Source organism: Styela clava, chromosome 10, assembly GCF_964204865.1.
Source record: "Styela clava chromosome 10, kaStyClav1.hap1.2, whole genome shotgun sequence".
Classification (NCBI taxonomy): domain Eukaryota; kingdom Metazoa; phylum Chordata; class Ascidiacea; order Stolidobranchia; family Styelidae; genus Styela; species Styela clava.
The window spans coordinates 18,564,218-18,585,089 of record NC_135259.1 but is presented as its reverse complement, the minus strand read 5'-3'; the positions used below and the strand labels follow the sequence as shown (position 1 = coordinate 18,585,089).

Sequence of the window (20,872 nt, the reverse complement as noted above, 5' to 3'; positions counted from 1 at the left end):
TGTACTTCTGTCTTCTGTATACAGCTGATATCTTTGTTTTATGTAGGAAATATCACTGAAAAACTATTCCTATCCAAAATTAATTTATTATAAGGCTGACACTGTAGTGGCCACATGGTTCTTCACGAACAACCTACCCAGTCACTGTCGCTTTTATAACTGTAACAATCAATGATTTGACATATAAAACCTCACTAATGATCCTTCTGAAAGAAATCAAAAATTTAAAATATTTGGTATAAAGAGTTTCCCAGACCGGGAATAGAACCCGGGCCGCATGGGTGAGAGCCTGAAATCCTAACGCCTAGTTCATCTGGGATATCGGCAGAAATGACCTACTCTCTCCACTGAACTAATATCCATGCTGTCTTCGAGGTCAGTATTTTAAATACTTCATGTAGTTCTTTCTTAAATTTATAAATTATGTGTTTTGTTGTGTTGAGAAAATCATTTAAAACCAATGTAATTTAATGCAGATTACCAAAAAATATTGGACATTTCGAATCTTTTATAAAAACAAATTAACAAACCATAGTCCGTGTCGGTCTCTGTGGCGCAATCGGTCAGCGCGTTCGGCTGTTACCTCTTATACTGATGGGTACCGAAAGGTTGGTGGTTCAAGCCCACCCAGGGACGCTGTCTATTATTAAAAAAATGAATCCTTTCTATCTGTGTGTTCCCTCGGATGAAATCCATTTAATATTAAGGAATAGCAAGTCTATCTTTAATTTCTGTTTCCTAGAGTCAAACAGATACTACAAAAACAAATGTCGATGACAGAATTTAGTACTTCGTAACTGAAAGATGCTATCTCGTTCCTCTACTGTTTCTTCACACAATTAATCCATGGTGACTAAAATATCAAATGAAAAACTTCTCCCTCACTCTATATGCTTAGACGAATTCCACTTTTCCACAAGGAATAGCCCAACGGCGATTTCAGTACTTTCCTATCAGCGCTTTTGACTCGTGTGAGAAAAGTACTTTCTTACTTAAAAAAATAACATTTCACAACTTCCTTTTTGAAGACAATTACTGTAAGAGTCTTAATGAAATTGGCTGAGTATATTCAATAAAACATATGGCCGGTTAGCTCAGTTCGTTAGAGCGTCGTGCTAATAACGCGAATGTCGCGGGTTCGATCCCCGTACTGGCCAGTGTCTTATTAACCGTTAATCTCAAAAAATGACACGGGCTTGAAGTTAGGTGAAAGTGTTGTGCTGTTACATTACTGTACTCGTGACATTCCCATATTTGCATGCATCTTTGTGATCATCCTCCTTAACAACTACAACAGTTAAATCGATAAATTATCAGGTTAAACCCCACTAATCACATTCTGGAAAGTTTTTGTTAAGGTAATATATTCTTTAGTCACTCGAGAAATACAGCCTAAAGAGTAAAGCTTCACCATTATCTTTCTGACGTTTCAAAACTAAAACTGACCTACCTGATCTTTGTTTGAAGAAAAGTTTCCGAGACCGGGAATCGAACCCGGGCCGCCTGGGTGAAAGCCAGGAATCCTAACCCCTAGACCATCTGGGAATACGATTACTTTGGCAGAAGTATTATCTAATAAATTGGTGTTACCTCAATGTAGCGCTACTGAAGTAATATCCGCGTAGTTTTCTTCGTCATTATTTGAAATACTTCATGTACTTCTGTCTTCTGTATACAGCTGATATCTTTGTTTTATGTTGGAAATATCACTGAAAAACTATTCCTATCCAAAATTAATTTATTATAAGGCTGACACTGTAATGGCCACATGGTTCTTCACGAACAACCTACCCAGTCACTGTCGCTTTTACAACTGTAACAATCAATGATTTGACATATAAAACCTCACTAATGATCCTTCTGAAAGAAATCAAAAATTTAAAATATTTGGTATAAAGAGTTTCCCAGACAGTGAATAGAACCCGTGCCGCATGGGTGAGAGCCTGAAATCCTAACGCCTAGTTCATCTGGGATATCGGCAGAAATGATCTACTCTCTCCACTGAACTAATATCCATGCTGTCTTCGAGGTCAGTATTTTAAATACTTCATGTAATTCTTTCTTAAATTTATAAATTATGTGTTTTGTTGTGTTGAGAAAATCATTTAAAACCAATGTAATTTAATGCAGATTACCAAAAAATATTGGACATTTCGAATCTTTTATAAAAACAAATTAACAAACCATAGTCCGTGTCGGTCTCTGTGGCCCAATCGGTCAGCGCGTTCGGCTGTTACCTCTTATACTGATGGGTACCGAAAGGTTGGTGGTTCAAGCCCACCTAGGGACGCTGTCTGTTATTTAAAAAATGAATCCTTTCTATCTGTGTGTTCCCTCGGATGAAATCCATTTAATATTAAGGAATAGCAAGTCTATCTTTAATTTCTGTTTCCTAGAGTCAAACAGATACTACAAAAACAAATGTCGCTGACAGAATTTAGTACTTCGTAACTGAAAGATGCTATCTCGTTCCTCTACTGTTTCTTCACACAATTAATCCATGGTGACTAAAATATCAAATGAAAAACTTCTCCCTCACTCTATATGCTTAGACGAATTCCACTTTTCCACAAGGAATAGCCCAACGGCGATTTCAGTACTTTCCTATCAGCGCATTTGACTCGTGTGAGAAAAGTACTTTCTTAGTTAAAAAAATAACATTTCACAACTTCCTTTTTGAAGACAATTACTGTAAGAGTCTTAATGAAATTGGCTGAGTATATTCAATAGAACATATGGCCGGTTAGCTCAGTTGGTTAGAGCGTCGTGCTAATAACGCGAATGTCGCGGGTTCGATCCCCGTACTGGCCAGTGTCTTATTAACCGTTAATCTCAAAGAATGACACGGGCTTGAAGTTAGGTGAAAGTGTTGTGCTGTTATATTATTGTACTCGTGACATTCCCATATTTGCATGCATCTTTACGAAGTTAGGTGACAGTGTTGTGCTGTTATATTATTGTACTCGTGACATTCCCATATTTGCATGCATCTTTACCATCATCCTTCTTAACAACTACAACAGTTAAATCGATAAATTATCAGGTTAATCCCCACTAATCACATTCTGGAAAGTTTTTGTTAAGGTAATATATTCTTTAATCACTCGAGAAATACAGCCTAAGGAGTAAAGCTTCACCATTATCTTTCTGACGTTTCAAAACTAAAACTGACCTACCTGATCTTTGTTTTAAGAAAAGTTTCCCCGACTGGAATCGAACCCGGGCCGCCTGGTTGAAAGCCAGGAATCCTAACCCCTAGACCATCTGGGAATACGATTACTTTGGCAGAAGTATTATCTAATAAATTGGTGTTACCTCAATGTAGCGCTACTGAAGTAATATTCGCGTAGTTTTCTTCGTCAGTATTTGAAATACTTCATGTACTTCTGTTTTCTGTATACAGCTGATGTCTTTGTTTTATGTTGGAAATATCACTGAAAAACTATTCCTATCCAAAATTAATTTATTATAAGGCTGACACTGTAATGGCCACATGGTTCTTCACGAACAACCTACCCAGTCGCTGTCGCTTTTACAACTGAAACAATCAAAGATTTGACATATAAAACCTCACTAATGATCCTTCTGGAAGAAATCAAAAATTTAAAATATTTGGTATAAAGAGTTTCCCAGACCGGGAATAGAACCCGGGCCGCATGGGTGAGAGCCTGAAATCCTAACGCCTAGTTCATCTGGGATATTGGCAGAAATGACATACTCTCTCCACTGAACTAATATCCATGCTGTCTTCGAGGTCAGTATTTCAAATACTTCATGTAATTCTTTCTTAAATTTATAAATTATGTGTTTTGTTGTGTTGAGAAAATCATTTAAAACCAATGTAATTTAATGCAGATTACCAAAAATTATTGGACATTTCGAATCTTTTATAAAAACAAATTAACAAACCATAGTCCGTGTCGGTCTCTGTGGCGCAATCGGTCAGCGCGTTCGGCTGTTACCTCTTATACTGATGGGTACCGAAAGGTTGGAGGTTCAAGCCCACCCAGGGACGCTGTCTATTATTTAAAAAATGAATCCTTTCTATCTGTGTGTTCCCTCGGATGAAATCCATTTAATATTGAGGAATAGCAAGTCTATCTTTAATTTCTGTTTCCTAGAGTCAAACAGATACTACAATAACAAATGTCGCTGACAGAATTTAGTACTTCGTAACTGAAAGATGCTATCTCGTTCCTCTACTGTTTCTTCGCACAATTAATCGATGGTGACTAAAATATCAAATGAAAAACTTCTCCCTCACTCTATATGCTTAGACGAATTCCACTTTTCCACAAGGAATAGCCCAACGGCGATTTTAGTACTTTCCTATCAGCGCTTTTGACTCGTGTGAGAAAAGTACTTTCTTAGTTAAAAACATAAAATTTCACAACTTCCTTTTTGAAGACAATTACTGTAAGAGTTTTAATGAAATTGGCTGAGTATATTCAATAGAACGTATGGCCGGTTAGCTCAGTTGGTTAGAGCGTCGTGCTAATACCGCGAATGTCGCGGGTTCGATCCCCGTACTGGCCAGTGTCTTATTAACCGTTAATCTCAAAGAATGACACGGGACTTGGAGTTAGGTGAAAGTGTTGTGCTGTTATATTATTGAACTCGTGACATTCCCATATTTGCATGCATCTTTACGATCATCCTCCTTAACAACTACAACAGTTAAATCGATAAATTATCAGGTTAAACCCCACTAATCACATTCTGGAAAGTTTTTGATAAAGTAATATATTCTTTAGTCACTCGAGAAATACAGCCTATGGAGTAAAGCTTCACCATTATCTTCCTGACGTTTCAAAACTAAAACTGACCTACCTGATCTTTGTTTGAAGAAAAGTTTCCCAGACCGGGAATCGAACCCGGGCCGCCTGGGTGAAAGCCAGGAATTCTAACCGCTAGACCATCTGGGAATACGATTACTTTGGCAGAAGTATTATCTAATAAATTGCTGTTACCTCAATGTAGCGCTACTGAAGTAATATCCGCGTAGTTTTCTTCGTCAGTATTTGAAATACTTCATGTACTTCTGTCTTCTGTATACAGCTTATGTCTTCGTTTTATGTTGGAAATATAACTGAAAAACTATTCCTATCCAAAATTAATTTATTATAAGGCTGACACTGTAATGGCCACATGGTTCTTCACGAACAACCTACCCAGTCACTGTCGCTTTTACAACTGTAACAATCAATGATTTGACATATAAAACCTCACTAATGATCCTTCTGAAAGAAATCAAAAATTTAAAATATTTGGTATAAAGAGTTTCCCAGACCGGTAATAGAACCCGGGCCGCATGGGTGAGAGCCTGAAAACCTAAAGCCTAGTCCATCTGGGATATCGGCAGAAATGACCTACTCTCTCCACTGAACTAATATCCATGCTGTCTTCGAGGTCAGTATTTTAAATACTTCATGTAATTCTTTCTTAAATGTATAAATTATGTGTTTTGTTGTGTTGAGAAAATCATTTAAAACCAATGTAATTTAATGAAGATTACCAAAAAATATTGGACATTTCGAATCTTTTATAAAAACAAATTAACAAACCATAGTCCGTGTCGGTCTCTGTGGCGCAATCGGTCAGCGCGTTCGGCTGTTACCTCTTATACCGATGGGTACCGAAAGGTTGGTGGTTCAAGCCCACCCAGGGACGCTGTCTATTATTTAAAAAATGAATCCTTTCTATCTGTGTGTTCCCTCGGATGAAATCCATTTAATATTAAGGAATAGCAAGTCTATCTTTAATTTCTGTTTCCTAGAGACAAACAGATACTACAAAAACAAATGTCGCTGACAGAATTTAGTACTTCGTAACTGAAAGATGCTATCTCGTTCCTCTACTGTTTCTTCACACAATTAATCGATGGTGACTAAAATATCAATTGAAAAACTTCTCCCTCACTCTATATGCTTAGACGAATTCCACTTTTCCATAAGGAATAGCCCAACGGCGATTTTAGTACTTTCCTATCAGCGCTTTTGACTCGTGTGAGATAAGTACTTTCTTAGTTAAAAAAATAAAATTTAACAACTTCCTTTTTGAAGACAATTACTGTAAGAGTCTTAATGAAATTGGCTGAGTATATTCAATAGAACATATGGCCGGTTAGCTCAGTTGGTTAGAGCGTCGTGCTAATAACGCGAATGTCGCGGGTTCGTTCCCCGATCCCCGTTCGATCCCCCCGTCAAAAATTTATAAATGTTAAGTAATAGCAAGTCTATCTTTAATTTCTGTTTCCTAGAGTCAAACAGATACTCCAAAAAACAAAATGTCGCTGACAGAATTTTGTATTTCGTAACTGAAAGATGCTATCTCGTTCCTCCACTGTTTCTTCACACAATTAATCGATGGTGACTAAAATATCAAATAAAAAACTTCTCCCTCACTCTATATGCTTAGACGAATTCCACTTTTCCATAAGGAATAGCCCAACGGAGATTTTAGTACTTTCCTATCAGCGCTTTTGACTCGTGTGAGAAAAGTACTTTCTTAGTTAAAAAAATAACATTTCACAACTTCCTTTTTGAAGACAATTACTGTAAGAGTCTTAATGAAATTGGCTGAGTATATTCAATAGGACATATGGCCGGTTAGCTCAGTTGGTTAGGGCGTCGTGCTAATAACGCGAATGTCGCGGCTTCGATCCCCGTACTGGACAGTGTCTTTTTAACCGTTAATCTCAAAGAATGACACGTGACTTGAAGTTAGGTGAAAGTGTTGTGCTGTTATATTATTGTACTCATGACATTGCCATGGTTGCATGCATCTTTATGATCATCCTCCTTAACAACTACAACAGTTAAATCGATAAATTATCAGGTTAAACCCCATTAATAACATTGTGGAAAGTTTTTGTTAAGGTAATATATTCTTTAGTCACTCTAGAAATACAGCCTAAAGTGTAAAGCTTCACCATTATCTTTTTTTTTGACGTTTCAAAACTAAAACTGACCTGACCTTTGCTTGAAGAATAGTTCCCAGACCGGAAATCGAACCCGGGCCGCCTGGGTGAAAGCCAGGAATCCTAACCCCTAGATCATCTGGGAATACGATTACTTTGGCAGAAGTATTATCTAATAAAGTGGTGTTACCTCAATGTAGCGCTACTGAAGTAATATCCGAGTAGTTTTCTTCGCCAGTATTTGAAATACTTCATGTACTTCTGTTTTCTGTATACAGCTGATGTCTTTGTTTTATGTTGGAAATATCACTGAAAAACTATTCCTATCCTAAATTAATTTATTATAAAGCTGACACTGTAATGGCCACATGGTTCTTCACGAACAACCTACCCAGTCACTGTCGCTTATACAACTGTAACAATCAATGATTTGACATATAAAACCTCACTAATGATCCTTCTGAAAGAAATCAAAAATTTAAAATATTTGGTATAAAGAGTTTCCCAGGCCGGTAATAGAACCCGTCCGCATGGGTGAGAGCCTGAAATCGTAACGCCTAGTCCATCTGGGATATCGGCAGAAATGACCTACTCTCTCCACTGAACTAATATCCATGCTGTCTTCGAGGTCAGTATTTTAAATACTTCATGTAATTCTTTCTTAAATGTATAAATTATGTGTTTTGTTGTGTTGAGAAAATCATTTAAAACCAATGTAATTTAATGCAGATTACCAAAAAATATTGGACATTTCGAATCTTTTATAAAAACAAATTAACAAACCATAGTCCGTGTCGGTCTCTGTGGCGCAATCGGTCGGCGCGTTCGGCTGTTACCTCTTATACTGATGGGTACCGAAAGGTTGGTGGTTCAAGCCCACCCAGGGACGCTGTCTATTATTTAAAAAATGAATCCATTCTATCTGTGTGTTCCCTTGGATGAAATCCATTTAATATTAAGGAATAGCAAGCCTATCTTTAATTTCTGTTTCCTAGAGTCAAACAGATACTACAAAGGCAAATGTCGCTGACAGAATTTAGTACTTCGTAACTGAAAGATGCTGTCTCGTTCCTCTACTGTTTCTTCACACAATTAATCGATGGTGACTAAAATATCAAATGAAAAACTTCTCCCTCACTCTATATGCTTAGACGAATTCCACTTTTCCATAAGGAATAGCCCAACGGCGATTTTAGTCCTTTCCTATCAGCGCTTTTGACTCGTGTGAGATAAGTACTTTCTTAGTTAAAAAAATAAAATTTAACAACTTCCTTTTTGAAGACAATTACTCTAAGAGTCATAATGAAATTGGCTGAGTATATTCAATAGAACATATGGCCGCTCAGCTCAGTTGGTTAGAGCGTCGTGCTAATAACGCGAATGTCGCGGGTTCGATCCCCATACTGGCCAGTGTCTGTTTAACCGTTAATCTCAAAGAATGACACGTGACTTGAAGTTAGGTGACAGTGTTGTGCTGTTATATTATTGTACTCGTGACATTCCCATATTTGCATGCATCTTTACCATCATCCTTCTTAACAACTACAACAGTTAAATCGATAAATTATCAGGTTAATCCCCACTAATCACATTCTGGAAAGTTTTTGTTAAGGTAATATATTCTTTAGTCACTCGAGAAATACAGCCTAAAGAGTAAAGCTTCACCATTATCTTTCTGACGTTTCAAAACTAAAACTGACCTACCTGATCTTTGTTTGAAGAAAAGTTTCCCAGACCGGGAATCGAACCCGGGCCGCCTGGGTGAAAGCCAGGAATCCTAACCCCTAGACCATCTGGGAATACGATTACTTTGGCAGAAGTATTATCTAATAAATTGGTGTTACCTCAATGTAGCGCTACTGAAGTAATATCCGCGTAGTTTTCTTCGTCAGTATTTGAAATACTTCATGTACTTCTGTCTTCTATATACAGCTGATGTCTTTGTTTTATGTTGGAAATATCACTGAAAAACTATTCCTATCCAAAATTAATTTATTATAAGGCTGACACTGTAATGGCCACATGGTTCTTCACGAACAACCTACCCAGTTACTGTCGCTTTTACAACTGTAACAATCAATGATTTGACATATAAAACCTCACTAATGATCCCTCTGAAAGAAATCAAAAATTTAAAATATTTGGTATAAAGAGTTTCCCAGACCGGGAATAGAACCCGGGCCGCATGGGTGAGAGCCTTAAATCCTAACGCCTAGTCCATCTGGGATATCGGCAGAAATGACCTACTCTCTCCACTGAACTAATATCCATGCTGTCTTCGAGGTCAGTATTTTAAATACTTCATGTAATTCTTTCTTAAATTTATAAATTATGTGTTTTGTTGTGTTGAGAAAATCATTTAAAACCAATCTAATTTAATTCAGATTACCAAAAAATATTGGACATTTCGAATCTTTTATAAAAACAAATTAACAAACCATAGTCCCTGTCGGTCTCTGTGGCGCAATCGGTCAGCGCGTTCGGCTGTTACCTCTTATACTGATGGGTACCGAAAGGTTGGTGGTTCAAGCCCACCCAGGGACGCTGTCTATTATTTAAAAAATGAATCCTTTCTATCTGTGTGTTCCCTCGGATGAAATCCATTTAATATTAAGGAATAGCAAGTCTATCTCTAATTTCTGTTTCCTAGAGTCAAACAGATATAAAAAAACAAATGTCGCTGACAGAATTTAATACTTCGTAACTGAAAGATGCTATCTCGTTCCTCTACTGTTTCTTCACACAATTGATCCATGGTGACTAAAATATCAAATGAAAAACTTCTCCCTCACTCTATATGCTTAGACGAATTCCACTTTTCCACAAGGAATAGCCCAACGGCGATTTTAGTACTTTCCTATCAGCGCTTTTGACTCGTGTGAGAAAAGTACTTTCTTAGTTAAAAAAATAACATTTCACAACTTCCTTTTTGAAGACAATTACTGTAAGAGTCTTAATGAAATTGGCTGAGTATATTCAATAGAACATATGGCCGTTAGCTCAGTTGGTTAGAGCGTCGTGCTAATAACGCGAATGTCGCGGGTTGGATCCCCGTACTGGCCAGTGTCTTATTAACCGTTAATCTCAAAGAATGACACCTGACTTGAAGTTAGGTGAAAGTGTTGTGCTGTTATATTATTGTACTCGTGACATTCCCATATTTGCATGCATCTTTACGATCATCCTCCTTAACAACTACAACAGTTAAATCGATAAATTATCAGGTTAAACCCCACTAATCACATTCTGGAAAGTTTTTGTTAAGGTAATATATTCTTTAGTCACTCGAGAAATACAGCCTAAAGAGTAAAGCTTCACCATCATCTTTCTGACGTTTCAAAACTAAAACTGACCTACCTGATTTTTGTTTGAAGAAAAGTTTCCCAGACCGGGAATCGAACCCGGGCCGCCTGGGTGAAAGCCAGGAATCCTAACCCCTAGACCATCTGGGAATACGATTACTTTGGCAGAAGTATTATCTAATAAATTGGTGTTACCTCAATGTAGCGCTACTGAAGTAATATCCGCGTAGTTTTCTTCGTCAGTATTTGAAATACTTCATGTACTTCTGTCTTCTGTATACAGCTGATATCTTTGTTTTATGTTGGAAATATCACTGAAAAACTATTCCAATCCAAAATTAATTTATTATAAGGCTGACACTGTAATGGACACATGGTTCTTCACGAACAACCTACCCAGTCACTGTCGCTTTTACAACTGTAACAATCAATGATTTGACATATAAAACCTCACTAATGATCCTTCTGAAAGAAATCAAAAATTTAAAATATTTGGTATAAAGAGTTTCCCAGACCGGGAATAGAACCCGGGCCGCATGGGTGAGAGCCTGAAATCCTAACGCCTAGTTCATCTGGGATATCGGCAGAAATGACCTACTCTCTCCACTGAACTAATATCCATGCTGTCTTCGAGGTCAGTATTTTAAATACTTCATGTAATTCTTTCTTAAATTTATAAATTATGTGTTTTGTTGTGTTTAGAAAATCATTTAAAACCAATGTAATTTAATGCAGATTACCAAAAAATATTGGACATTTCGAATCTTTTATAAAAACAAATTAACAAACCGTAGTCCGTGTCGGTCTCTGTGGCGCAATCGGTCAGCGCATTCGGCTGTTACCTCTTATACTGATGGGTACCGAAAGGTTGGTGGTTCAAGCCCACCCAGGGACGCTGTCTATTATTTAAAAAATGAATCCTTTCTATCTGTGTGTTCCCTCGGATGAAATCCATTTAATATTAAGGAATAGCAAGTCTATCTTTAATTTCTGTTTCCTAGAGTCAAACAGATACTACAAAAACAAATGTCGCTGACAGAATTTAGTACTTCGTAACTGAAAGATGCTATCTCGTTCCTCTACTGTTTCTTCACACAATTAATCCATGGTGACTAAAATATCAAATGAAAAACTTCTCCCTCACTCTATATGCTTAGACGAATTCCACTTTTCCACAAGGAATAGCCCAACGGCGAATTCAGTACTTTCCTATCAGCGCTTTTGACTCGTGTGAGAAAAGTACTTTCTTAGGTAAAAAAATAACATTTCACAACTTCCTTTTTGAAGACAATTACTGTAAGAGTCTTAATGAAATTGGCTGAGTATATTCAATAGAACATATGGCCGGTTAGCTCAGTTGGTTAGAGCGTCGTGCTAATAACGCGAATGTCGCGGGTTCGATCCCCGTACTGGCCAGTGTCTTATTAACCGTTAATCTCAAAGAATGACACGGGCTTGAAGTTAGGTGAAAGTGTTGTGCTGTTATATTATTGTACTCGTGACATTCCCATATTTGCATGCATCTTTACGATCATCCTCCTTAACAACTACAACAGTTAAATCGATAAATTATCAGGTTAAACCCCACTAATCACATTCTGGAAAGTTTTTGTTAAGGTAATATATTCTTTAGTCACTCGAGAAATACAGCCTAAAGAGTAAAGCTTCACCATTATCTTTCTGACGTTTTAAAACTAAAACTGACCTACCTGATCTTTGTTTGAAGAAAAGTTTCCCAGACCTAGACAATGAGTTATGCGGATCAGAATTTTCCAAGGCACAGATCAGTGTCTAATGCCACGTCATATCCGTGTCCTATCGGTATAACGCTTCATAAGCATGCCACTGCATAAGCAGCAGTCATAAGCTTATGGAGGCTTCAGTATCTGCCGCGCCATTGCACAGCACAAACTTCCACCCCGGGGTTCGGTATACACTGTATGTCACAGCATAACTTTCGCCCAGGGCTTCCGTCTGCACCATGCATAGCATAGCTCAACTTCCGCCCCCCGGCTTCCGTACATACTGCGTGACGCTTAACACGCACACAGCATGACATCCACCGTGAAGCTTCTGATTCATCACGTCCGCTTAATATGTGATGGTATTTCCGACATAAAAAATGGATAAAATTGCAGAGTCCACTTGGGCAGATATGCTTTTGTTTATGGTGGATTGCGTTATGTAGCTGAATATCCATTTAGGATCTCCTTCCAGTTATTTACTATTCCGAGAAAAATAAGGTTAGTAAAAGTGTTCTCCATTGTGTTTAAAAATTGCGTAAAGTGAGATATTGTTTTTGAAATTATATCATCGTCCATAGGGGTCAAATATTTATTTTGGATATCCAGTCTTATTTTGGTGCCAATTAAGTTCTTTTTCCATATTACATAACATTTGGTGACTACTATTCGGTTATGCCCCCTGTAACTATTGTAGAATATTTCCTTCGGAGTTATTTTGATGGAGTTGCTTAGTACGCTGTTAAGAATTTTTAAAAGTTTTACTGCATATTTCCTCGTTGATTTACAGTTTATAATTATATGTCCTGTATTGTCTACAGGCCCTTTGCAAAATTTGCAGCCTAATATTTTTAAGTTTCCGAGAGCATCATACCTGAGGGACATTCCCCTCAAGCGATCGCCGAATATGTACCCCTCTCTTATAATGCGATACGAGATTATTCGTTCCGCGTTAGTAAACTTATTTTTATAATCATGGTTAAATAGGTGAGCTTCTTCCCAATTCACATTCAGCAGCTGTTGTTTTTCTTTGGCTGTCCTGTTGTTCTTCAATTTCATGTACAGGTCTTTATGTCTTGCAACCTCCCAGGTGGATTGCGAGAAATTCAATTCTTTATAGATGTCGAGGATGTATGCCCATTGCTCCGGAATAGTATTGCTGTGGGGCATTGCGTTGGTGTATCTATCCTTGTTAATTTGCTTGACTCTGGATCCCAAAGAGTATAATGCCTCTATTTGCCAAAATTGAGTTAGGGGTTCGTTACCCACGATGTATCTCATTTTTTCCACTGCACATGCCTTTATTTTTGCATCAACATCAATCATATTGATCCCACCATCGTTCCACATTCTTTGTAGCGATTTTCTGCTAATGGCCTCTATCTTTTGCGGGTGCCAGAGGAACTTAAACAGCGCACTCTCGATTTTCTTTATATACGTTTTCGGGATTCTCTTTACTCTCGTATGGAAGATTATGACAGACATAATCATGGAGTTGATTGATATCAGTTTACCATACCAGGTGAGTTTTCGCAGCTTAACGTAATTTAGGGTTCGTATCATCTTATTTTCGATTGCCTGCCACATATTGTTTAAGTCCATATTTCCAAATTGTATTCCAAGTATTATGGTGTTTTGTTTTATGTAGTTCCCATGTGGCGAATTGTTCACTAAATTATGCGATTCTTTTGTAATACAGAGAATTTCGGTCTTATCTTTATTTATTTTTTGTCCTGTTGCTAAATGGAAATTGTCTAGCTCGTGAAAGATTTCTGTAATAGATAATTGATCTCTAACTGCGAACGTGATATCATCAGCAAACTGATCGAGTTTATGCTCGTATCTCCCCAGTTGGATACCATGTATATTGGCATTTAATTGTACCGATCTTGCTAGGGGCTCTATATTGATGGCGTAGAGAAGCATACTTAACGGGCATCCTTGCCTAATTCCTTGCCCTATATCGATTTCCTGCGTGAGTCTACCGTTTACATCTACCTGACTTTTAATTCCGTAATACATGCTTTTAATTGCTTTTGAAATTCTATTTCCAAGTCCAATTTGATGTAAAATTTTAAATAAGAAGTCATGATTCACTCTATCAAAAGCTTTAAGATTGTCTATTATTATTAGTGAACCGGGGATATTTTTCATTTTGCAGTGTCTAATTATAGCGTCTATGTTATAATGAACATCTTCCATACATCTTTGCTTGAGTGCGCATTTCTGGGATGGACTTATGATTTTGTTTAGTACTGGTTCTAATTGTTTAACAAGGATTCTTGATAGGATTTTATAGTCTGCATTGAGCGTTGTGATTGGCCTCCAATTTTTTAAATTTGTTTTGTCTCCCTTCTTGTATACTAATTTAACTTTCGCTATGGTAGCAGATTTTGGTATTTGGCCGAAATATAATATGTTATTCATAAGTTGAGTAAATTGCTTTTTAATAGAGTTCCAGAAGGTCAGGTAGAATTCTTTGGATAGACCATCAAATCCTGGGGATTTATCGTTTCCCATAAATTTTATCGCCCTATATACCTCTTCTTGTGAGATATAGCTTTCTAGTATGATATTATCCTCATCTGCAATTTTAGAAGAGCCCATTAAGTTTAGATAACGATTTTGGTATTGTTCTTGCGTTATATTCTCTTTGCCCCATAGGTTCTTATAGAAACTTTCTACTATTGATATGATCTCCCCGGGATTTGTTTTTACATTTTGGTCATTTGTCACCAGCTCTTCTATTGTTGTTTGCCTAGATCTGCGCCGGATTTTTTCATAAAAGGTTTTGGTGGGCCTTTCCCCTTCTTCAAGGTTTTTCATTTTTGCCATTAGTATGTCCCTTTTGTTTCGTTCATCTTGAATTATCTCGATCTGCGATTTTAGCCTTTTGATTTCGATCATGTTTTCCGCTTTCCCCTCATTGATTAGTATATCATATCTTTTTCGAATTTGCATTAAGCTATTATTGTGGTCACGTGTCCGGAATTTCGAGTAGGCAATGGTTTGTTTTTTAACCCTCTTTTTCACATAGTCCCAACAGTCCGACAAGTAATCAAAGTTTTCGATATCCGTGAGTGCGTCTTTATATGTATTTTAGATGATGGTGATATACGTGGGGTCCTTATATAGCGCGGTGTTTGCGCCACGTTCCTTTGCCCCATCGAACCTTTTTGGTTTGTTCTAGTGTAATTTGTGGGCATAGTATGTGATCCGAAACAGTGTTGGGTATATGGGTTATGTCCGAAATGATGCTATTTACATTGGCCGAGTTATATATCCGGTCTATTCTCCGTCCTTGCGATTTGAAGTGGAAGGTATAGATTTGTTTGTTTGGATATTTTGCACGGTAGGTATCGAATATATTGTTCTGTAGGACGAATTTTCGGAAGATTTTCTCAGGGGGTCGCATTTTGAAGTTGTTGGCATTTGTGACGTCACGAATGTCCAGGACGGCATTGAAATCTCCGACTATTATTAAGTAATTTGATTCGCAGTAATTACTTAGAATGTTGGCGAGATTTTGGTAGAACTCCGTTTTATGAGGGCCGTTTTTCGCCGGGGCGTAAACATTGAATATCTTGATCATCCGCTTGTCCATTTCTATTTCTATACTATCGCACCGATGTGTGATATGTGTGGTGTAAGTTGGTGGCAATATGGTATCACAAACTTTAACCATTATCAACGTGCCTTGCCTGTAAGAGGTATGGAAACCTTCATTCCTATCCAGAGTATTATAATATATATTATATTTTTTATCATTCGCCCACTGGGTCATGAGGGCCTTGTCGACCTTATGGGCCTCTTGTATACAAAGGACATTCGGCTTATCCGTTTCTATAAATTTGTCCAACTCATATCTATGGTGTTGTAGACCATTTACGTTCATGGAAACAATCTTCACCTTAGCCATATATACCTAGTAAAAAGGTGTATGCTACTATTTATGGTATAAGCAAATAATATCCCGAATTATAGTTTATAAGTTTGTACGTCAGTAGACGTATAAAAAGCAGTTTCTGAAAATTTTAAAAGTTTCATTCACTTACGCTTTCCTTTTTTATTTTTTCCAGTTAATTTTGTTTCGGTTGTAGCCGAAAAGGATGATTCCGATGACGATTCTCTATTTCTTTTATTGTTCATGTCGGAGTTGTCCAGGTTTGCGTCCGTCAGATCTACTATGTGTTCGTTATTTCCTAGAACTGCTGGGGCAGAGAGAATTTCATCCGGAACGTCGCTAAATAAAGACGTTGTTGTGTCGTGCGCTTCATATTTATGGACCATGACTTTAACATAGGCCTTCCCTTTCGGTGGAGGGTGGAAAGGCGTATTGCCGATGGTCGAAGTTTGTTTCAGTTTTCTGCTCGGTTCCGGTTGTTTAGGTGTTTGATGGGTATTTCCAGGTTGTGCGACTTTGGGCGATTCTCCAAGTTGCGCGTCTTTTTGGGGGGTTTGACTCGGACTTGTTGTGATTCCGACATCTTCACATTCCGACCAGTCACTTATTTCACGTAGTTCAGAGGCCGACGGAGAAAATTCGGAGATGGATTTATCCTTGCCACCCTGCGTTGTTTCCTGTTTGTTCTTTGTAGGTGTAATTTCTTCGGTTGATTGGCAATTAACCTGATTAGGTGTAATTACCGGTCGGTTTTGCTTGGTGTTTCCATTGTTTTGTTTTGTTTTGCTATGTGAATTTGTAGGAATTATCTGTTGCGTCCTCCTTTGTTTGGGAAAAGTCCAGGTTTTTGTGTAATTTCCTATGACTGGAAAGTCTCTAGCTTTTGTTTGGCAGTCCTTTTGTAAATGTCCAGCCTGTCTACAATATCTGCAGACAGGCTCGTTATTACAGTCTATGAATGTGTGTCCAGATTGTAGACATCTTCCACATTTTGGAATGTATAGTTCTTTCGGAAGATATGTTTTACATTTGAGGCCTTTGAACACTACATAGTCTGGTAATCGTTCCTTTTTAAAACCCTCTATTATGAAAGCTATGTAGCCGTTATATACGTCAGTCCCTCTGTGCCAATTCTTAATAGCACTCTTTACTGTCCCACAACCCAGCTGGTTGATCGTATGAACAGCTTTGTCATAGGATATTTCGTGAGGTATATCCTTCACTGAAATCCTTACGGATGCATCGCTCGGCATTTGTACAGCGATTTGTGCTTCTGCTGTTTTAATTTGTCCTTGTGTAGCTTCCAAGAAACTTTCCCTGCAGCTGTTATTTGGACCGTCCGTAGGTGCAAACGTTAAAATCCATTGGCCCTTGCGGGTCTCATATAATCCCTTAATTTCGTTTGTATATTCCTTAGTTTTTTCATTGTTTTTCAGTAATTCCATTATTGAGGCGAAGGTGAATTCCGTGTCCGTTTTGAGGAAAACCGTTCTTGGTCTTGCTTCTCCTGGTGATGTTTCTACTGGTGGGTTCGATGCGACAGCCGCAGAATAGTCCCGGGTTGTTGCTTCTCTCCCTGTTGTTGCACTGCCTGCTTTCGCGTAATCCATGCTGTTTGACAGACAGGCGCTTTAACCAACGCTCTACCACAACTAACAGGCAGGAATCCTAACCCCTAGACTATCTGGGAATACGATTACTTTGGCAGAAGTATTATCTAATAAATTGGTGTTACCTCAATGTAGCGCTACTGAAGTAATATCCGCGTAGTTTTCTTCGTCATTATTTGAAATACTTCATGTACTTCTGTCTTCTGTATACAGCTGATATCTTTGTTTTATGTTGGAAATATCACTGAAAAACTATTCCTATCCAAAATTAATTTATTATAAGGCTGACACTGTAATGGCCACATGGTTCTTCACGAACAACCTACCAAGTCACTGTCGCTTTTACAACTGTAACAATCAATGATTTGACATATAAAACCTCACTAATGATCCTTCTGAAAAAAATCAAAAATTTAAAATATTTGGTATAAAGAGTTTCCCAGACCGGGAATAGAACCCGGGCCGCATGGGTGAGAGCCTGAAATCCTAACGCCTAGTTCATCTGGGATATCGGCAGAAATGACCTACTCTCTCCACTGAACTAATATCCATGCTGTCTTCGAGGTCAGTATTTTAAATACTTCATGTAATTCTTTCTTAAATTTATAAATTATGTGTTTTTTTGTGTTGAGAAAATCATTTAAAACCAATGTAATTTAATGCAGATTACCAAAAAATATTGGACATTTCGAATCTTTTATAAAAACAAATTAACAAACCATAGTCCGTGTCGGTCTCTGTGGCGCAATCGGTCAGCGCGTTCGGCTGTTACCTCTTATACTGATGGGTACCGAAAGGTTGGTGGTTCAAGCCCACCCAGGGACGCTGTCTATTATTTAAAAAATGAATCCTTTCTATCTGTGTGTTCCCTCGGATGAAATCCATTTAATATTAAGGAATAGCAAGTCTATCTTTAATTTCTGTTTCCTAGAGTCAAACAGATACTACAAAAACAAATGTCGCTGACAGAATTTGGTACTTCGTAACTGAAAGATGCTATCTCGTTCCTCTACTGTTTCTTCACACAATTAATCCATGGTGACTAAAATATCAAATGAAAAACTTCTCCCTCACTCTATATGCTTAGACGAATTCCACTTTTCCACAAGGAATAGCCCAACGGCGATTTCAGTACTTTCCTATCAGCGCTTTTGACTCGTGTGAGAAAAGTACTTTCATAGTTAAAAAAATAACATTTCACAACTTCCTTTTTGAAGACAATTACTGTAAGAGTCCTAATGAAATTGGCTGAGTATATTCAAAAGAACATATGGCCGGTTAGCTCAGTTGGTTAGAGCGTCGTGCTAATAACGCGAATGTCGCGGGTTCGATCCCCGTACTGGCCAGTGTCTTATTAGCCGTTAATCTCAAAGAATGACACGGGCTTGAAGTTAGGTGAAAGTGTTGTGCTGTTATATTATTGTACTCGTGACATTCCCATATTTGCATGCATCTTTACGATCATCCTCCTTAACAACTACAACAGTTAAATCGATAAATTATCAGGTTAAACCCCACTAATCACATTCTGGAAAGTTTTTGTTAAGGTAATATATTCTTTAGTCACTCGAGAAATACAGCCTAAAGAGTAAAGCTTCACCATTATCTTTCTGACGTTTCAAAACTAAAACTGACCTACCTGATCTTTGTTTGAAGAAAAGTTTCCCAGACCGGGAATCGAACCTGGGCCGCCTGGGTGAAAGCCAGGAATCCTAACCCCTAGACCATCTGGGAATACGATTACTTTGACAGAAGTATTATCTAATAAATTGGTGTTACCTCAATGTAGCGCTACTGAAGTAATATCCGCGTAGTTTTCTTCGTCATTATTTGAAATACTTCATGTACTTCTGTCTTCTGTATACAGCTGATATCTTTGTTTTATGTTGGAAATATCACTGAAAAACTATTCCTATCCAAAATTAATTTATTATAAGGCTGACACTGTAATGGCCACATGGTTCTTCACGAACAACCTACCAAGTCACTGTCGCTTTTACAACTGTAACAATCAATGATTTGACATATAAAACCTCACTAATGATCCTTCTGAAAGAAATCAAAAATTTAAAATATTTGGTATAAAGAGTTTCCCAGACCGGTAATAGAACCCGGGCCGCATGGGTGAGAGCCTGAAATCCTAACGCCTAGTTCATCTGGGATATCGGCAGAAATGACCTACTCTCTCCACTGAACTAATATCCATGCTGTCTTCGAGGTCAGTATTTTAAATACTTCATGTAATTCTTTCTTAAATTTATAAATTATGTGTTTTGTTGTGTTGAGAAAATCATTTAAAACCAATGTAATTTAATGCAGATTACCAAAAAATATTGGACATTTCGAATCTTTTATAAAAACAAATTAACAAACCATAGTCCGTGTCGGTCTCTGTGGCGCAATCGGTCAGCGCGTTCGGCTGTTACCTCTTATACTGATGGGTACCGAAAGGTTGGTGGTTCAAGCCCACCCAGGGATGCTGTCTATTATTTAAAAAATGAATCCTTTCTATCTGTGTGTTCCCTCGGATGAAATCCATTTAATATTAAGGAATAGCAAGTCTATCTTTAATTTCTGTTTCCTAGAGTCAAACAGATACTACAAAAACAAATGTCGCTGACAGAATTTAGTACTTCGTAACTGAAAGATGCTATCTCGTTCCTCTACTGTTTCTTCACACAATTAATCCATGGTGACTAAAATATCAAATGAAAAACTTCTCCCTCACTCTATATGCTTAGACGAATTCCACTTTTCCACAAGGAATAGCCCAACGGCGATTTCAGTACTTTCCTATCAGCGCTTTTGACTCGTGTGAAAAAAGTACTTTCTTAGTTAAAAAAATAACATTTCACAACTTCCTTTTTGAAGACAATTACTGTAAGAGTCTTAATGAAACTGGCTGAGTATATTCAATAGAACATATGGCCGGTTAGCTCAGTTGGTTAGAGCGTCGTGCTAATAACGCGAATGTCGCGGGTTCGATCCCCGTACTGGCCAGTGTCTTATTAGCCGTTAATCTCAAAGAATGACGCGGGCTTGAAGTTAGGTGAAAGTGTTGTGCTGTTATATTATTGTACTCGTGACATTCCCATATTTGCATGCATCTTTACGATCATCCTCCTTAACAACTACAACAGTGAAATCGATAAATTATCAGGTTAAACCCCACATTCTGGAAAGTTTTTGTTAAGGTAATATATTCTTTAGTCACTCGAGAAATACAGCCTAAAGAGTAAAGCTTCACCATTATCTTTCTGACGTTTCAAAACTAAAACTGACCTACCTGATCTTTGTTTGAAGAAAAGTTTCCCAGACCGGGAATCGAACCCGGGCCGCCTGGGTGAAAGCCAGGAATCCTAACCCCTAGACCATCTGGGAATACGATTACTTTG

The 20,872-nt window shown here is 37.8% G+C and overlaps 18 non-coding genes across 18 annotated transcripts; 14 read left to right on the top strand and 4 right to left on the bottom strand.

The window, feature by feature from the left end:
- Nucleotides 1-544: 544 nt before the first annotated feature.
- Nucleotides 545-636, top strand: Trnan-guu (transfer RNA asparagine (anticodon GUU)). The gene is given in 2 exon segments: nucleotides 545-582; nucleotides 601-636. It is a non-coding gene; the product is annotated as a tRNA-Asn (tRNA).
- A 447-nt stretch (nucleotides 637-1,083) lies between these two features.
- Trnai-aau (transfer RNA isoleucine (anticodon AAU)) lies at nucleotides 1,084-1,157 on the top strand. Its single transcript has one exon. It is a non-coding gene; the product is annotated as a tRNA-Ile (tRNA).
- Nucleotides 1,158-2,737: 1,580 nt separating this feature from the next.
- Trnai-aau (transfer RNA isoleucine (anticodon AAU)) lies at nucleotides 2,738-2,811 on the top strand. Its single transcript has one exon. It is a non-coding gene; the product is annotated as a tRNA-Ile (tRNA).
- Nucleotides 2,812-3,923: 1,112 nt separating this feature from the next.
- Trnan-guu (transfer RNA asparagine (anticodon GUU)) lies at nucleotides 3,924-4,015 on the top strand. The gene is given in 2 exon segments: nucleotides 3,924-3,961; nucleotides 3,980-4,015. It is a non-coding gene; the product is annotated as a tRNA-Asn (tRNA).
- Nucleotides 4,016-4,462: 447 nt separating this feature from the next.
- Trnai-aau (transfer RNA isoleucine (anticodon AAU)) lies at nucleotides 4,463-4,536 on the top strand. The gene has a single exon. It is a non-coding gene; the product is annotated as a tRNA-Ile (tRNA).
- A 317-nt stretch (nucleotides 4,537-4,853) lies between these two features.
- Nucleotides 4,854-4,925, bottom strand: Trnae-uuc (transfer RNA glutamic acid (anticodon UUC)). Its single transcript has one exon. It is a non-coding gene; the product is annotated as a tRNA-Glu (tRNA).
- A 653-nt stretch (nucleotides 4,926-5,578) lies between these two features.
- Trnan-guu (transfer RNA asparagine (anticodon GUU)) lies at nucleotides 5,579-5,670 on the top strand. Its single transcript is given in 2 exon segments — nucleotides 5,579-5,616; nucleotides 5,635-5,670. It is a non-coding gene; the product is annotated as a tRNA-Asn (tRNA).
- A 2,046-nt stretch (nucleotides 5,671-7,716) lies between these two features.
- Nucleotides 7,717-7,808, top strand: Trnan-guu (transfer RNA asparagine (anticodon GUU)). The gene is given in 2 exon segments: nucleotides 7,717-7,754; nucleotides 7,773-7,808. It is a non-coding gene; the product is annotated as a tRNA-Asn (tRNA).
- Nucleotides 7,809-8,646: 838 nt separating this feature from the next.
- On the bottom strand, nucleotides 8,647-8,718 carry Trnae-uuc (transfer RNA glutamic acid (anticodon UUC)). Its single transcript has one exon. It is a non-coding gene; the product is annotated as a tRNA-Glu (tRNA).
- Nucleotides 8,719-9,371: 653 nt separating this feature from the next.
- On the top strand, nucleotides 9,372-9,463 carry Trnan-guu (transfer RNA asparagine (anticodon GUU)). Its single transcript is given in 2 exon segments — nucleotides 9,372-9,409; nucleotides 9,428-9,463. It is a non-coding gene; the product is annotated as a tRNA-Asn (tRNA).
- An 836-nt stretch (nucleotides 9,464-10,299) lies between these two features.
- Trnae-uuc (transfer RNA glutamic acid (anticodon UUC)) lies at nucleotides 10,300-10,371 on the bottom strand. The gene has a single exon. It is a non-coding gene; the product is annotated as a tRNA-Glu (tRNA).
- Nucleotides 10,372-11,024: 653 nt separating this feature from the next.
- Nucleotides 11,025-11,116, top strand: Trnan-guu (transfer RNA asparagine (anticodon GUU)). Its single transcript is given in 2 exon segments — nucleotides 11,025-11,062; nucleotides 11,081-11,116. It is a non-coding gene; the product is annotated as a tRNA-Asn (tRNA).
- Nucleotides 11,117-11,563: 447 nt separating this feature from the next.
- On the top strand, nucleotides 11,564-11,637 carry Trnai-aau (transfer RNA isoleucine (anticodon AAU)). Its single transcript has one exon. It is a non-coding gene; the product is annotated as a tRNA-Ile (tRNA).
- A 6,573-nt stretch (nucleotides 11,638-18,210) lies between these two features.
- Trnan-guu (transfer RNA asparagine (anticodon GUU)) lies at nucleotides 18,211-18,302 on the top strand. The gene is given in 2 exon segments: nucleotides 18,211-18,248; nucleotides 18,267-18,302. It is a non-coding gene; the product is annotated as a tRNA-Asn (tRNA).
- A 447-nt stretch (nucleotides 18,303-18,749) lies between these two features.
- On the top strand, nucleotides 18,750-18,823 carry Trnai-aau (transfer RNA isoleucine (anticodon AAU)). Its single transcript has one exon. It is a non-coding gene; the product is annotated as a tRNA-Ile (tRNA).
- A 1,041-nt stretch (nucleotides 18,824-19,864) lies between these two features.
- Trnan-guu (transfer RNA asparagine (anticodon GUU)) lies at nucleotides 19,865-19,956 on the top strand. The gene is given in 2 exon segments: nucleotides 19,865-19,902; nucleotides 19,921-19,956. It is a non-coding gene; the product is annotated as a tRNA-Asn (tRNA).
- A 447-nt stretch (nucleotides 19,957-20,403) lies between these two features.
- On the top strand, nucleotides 20,404-20,477 carry Trnai-aau (transfer RNA isoleucine (anticodon AAU)). The gene has a single exon. It is a non-coding gene; the product is annotated as a tRNA-Ile (tRNA).
- Nucleotides 20,478-20,786: 309 nt separating this feature from the next.
- Trnae-uuc (transfer RNA glutamic acid (anticodon UUC)) lies at nucleotides 20,787-20,858 on the bottom strand. Its single transcript has one exon. It is a non-coding gene; the product is annotated as a tRNA-Glu (tRNA).
- Nucleotides 20,859-20,872: the final 14 nt, after the last annotated feature.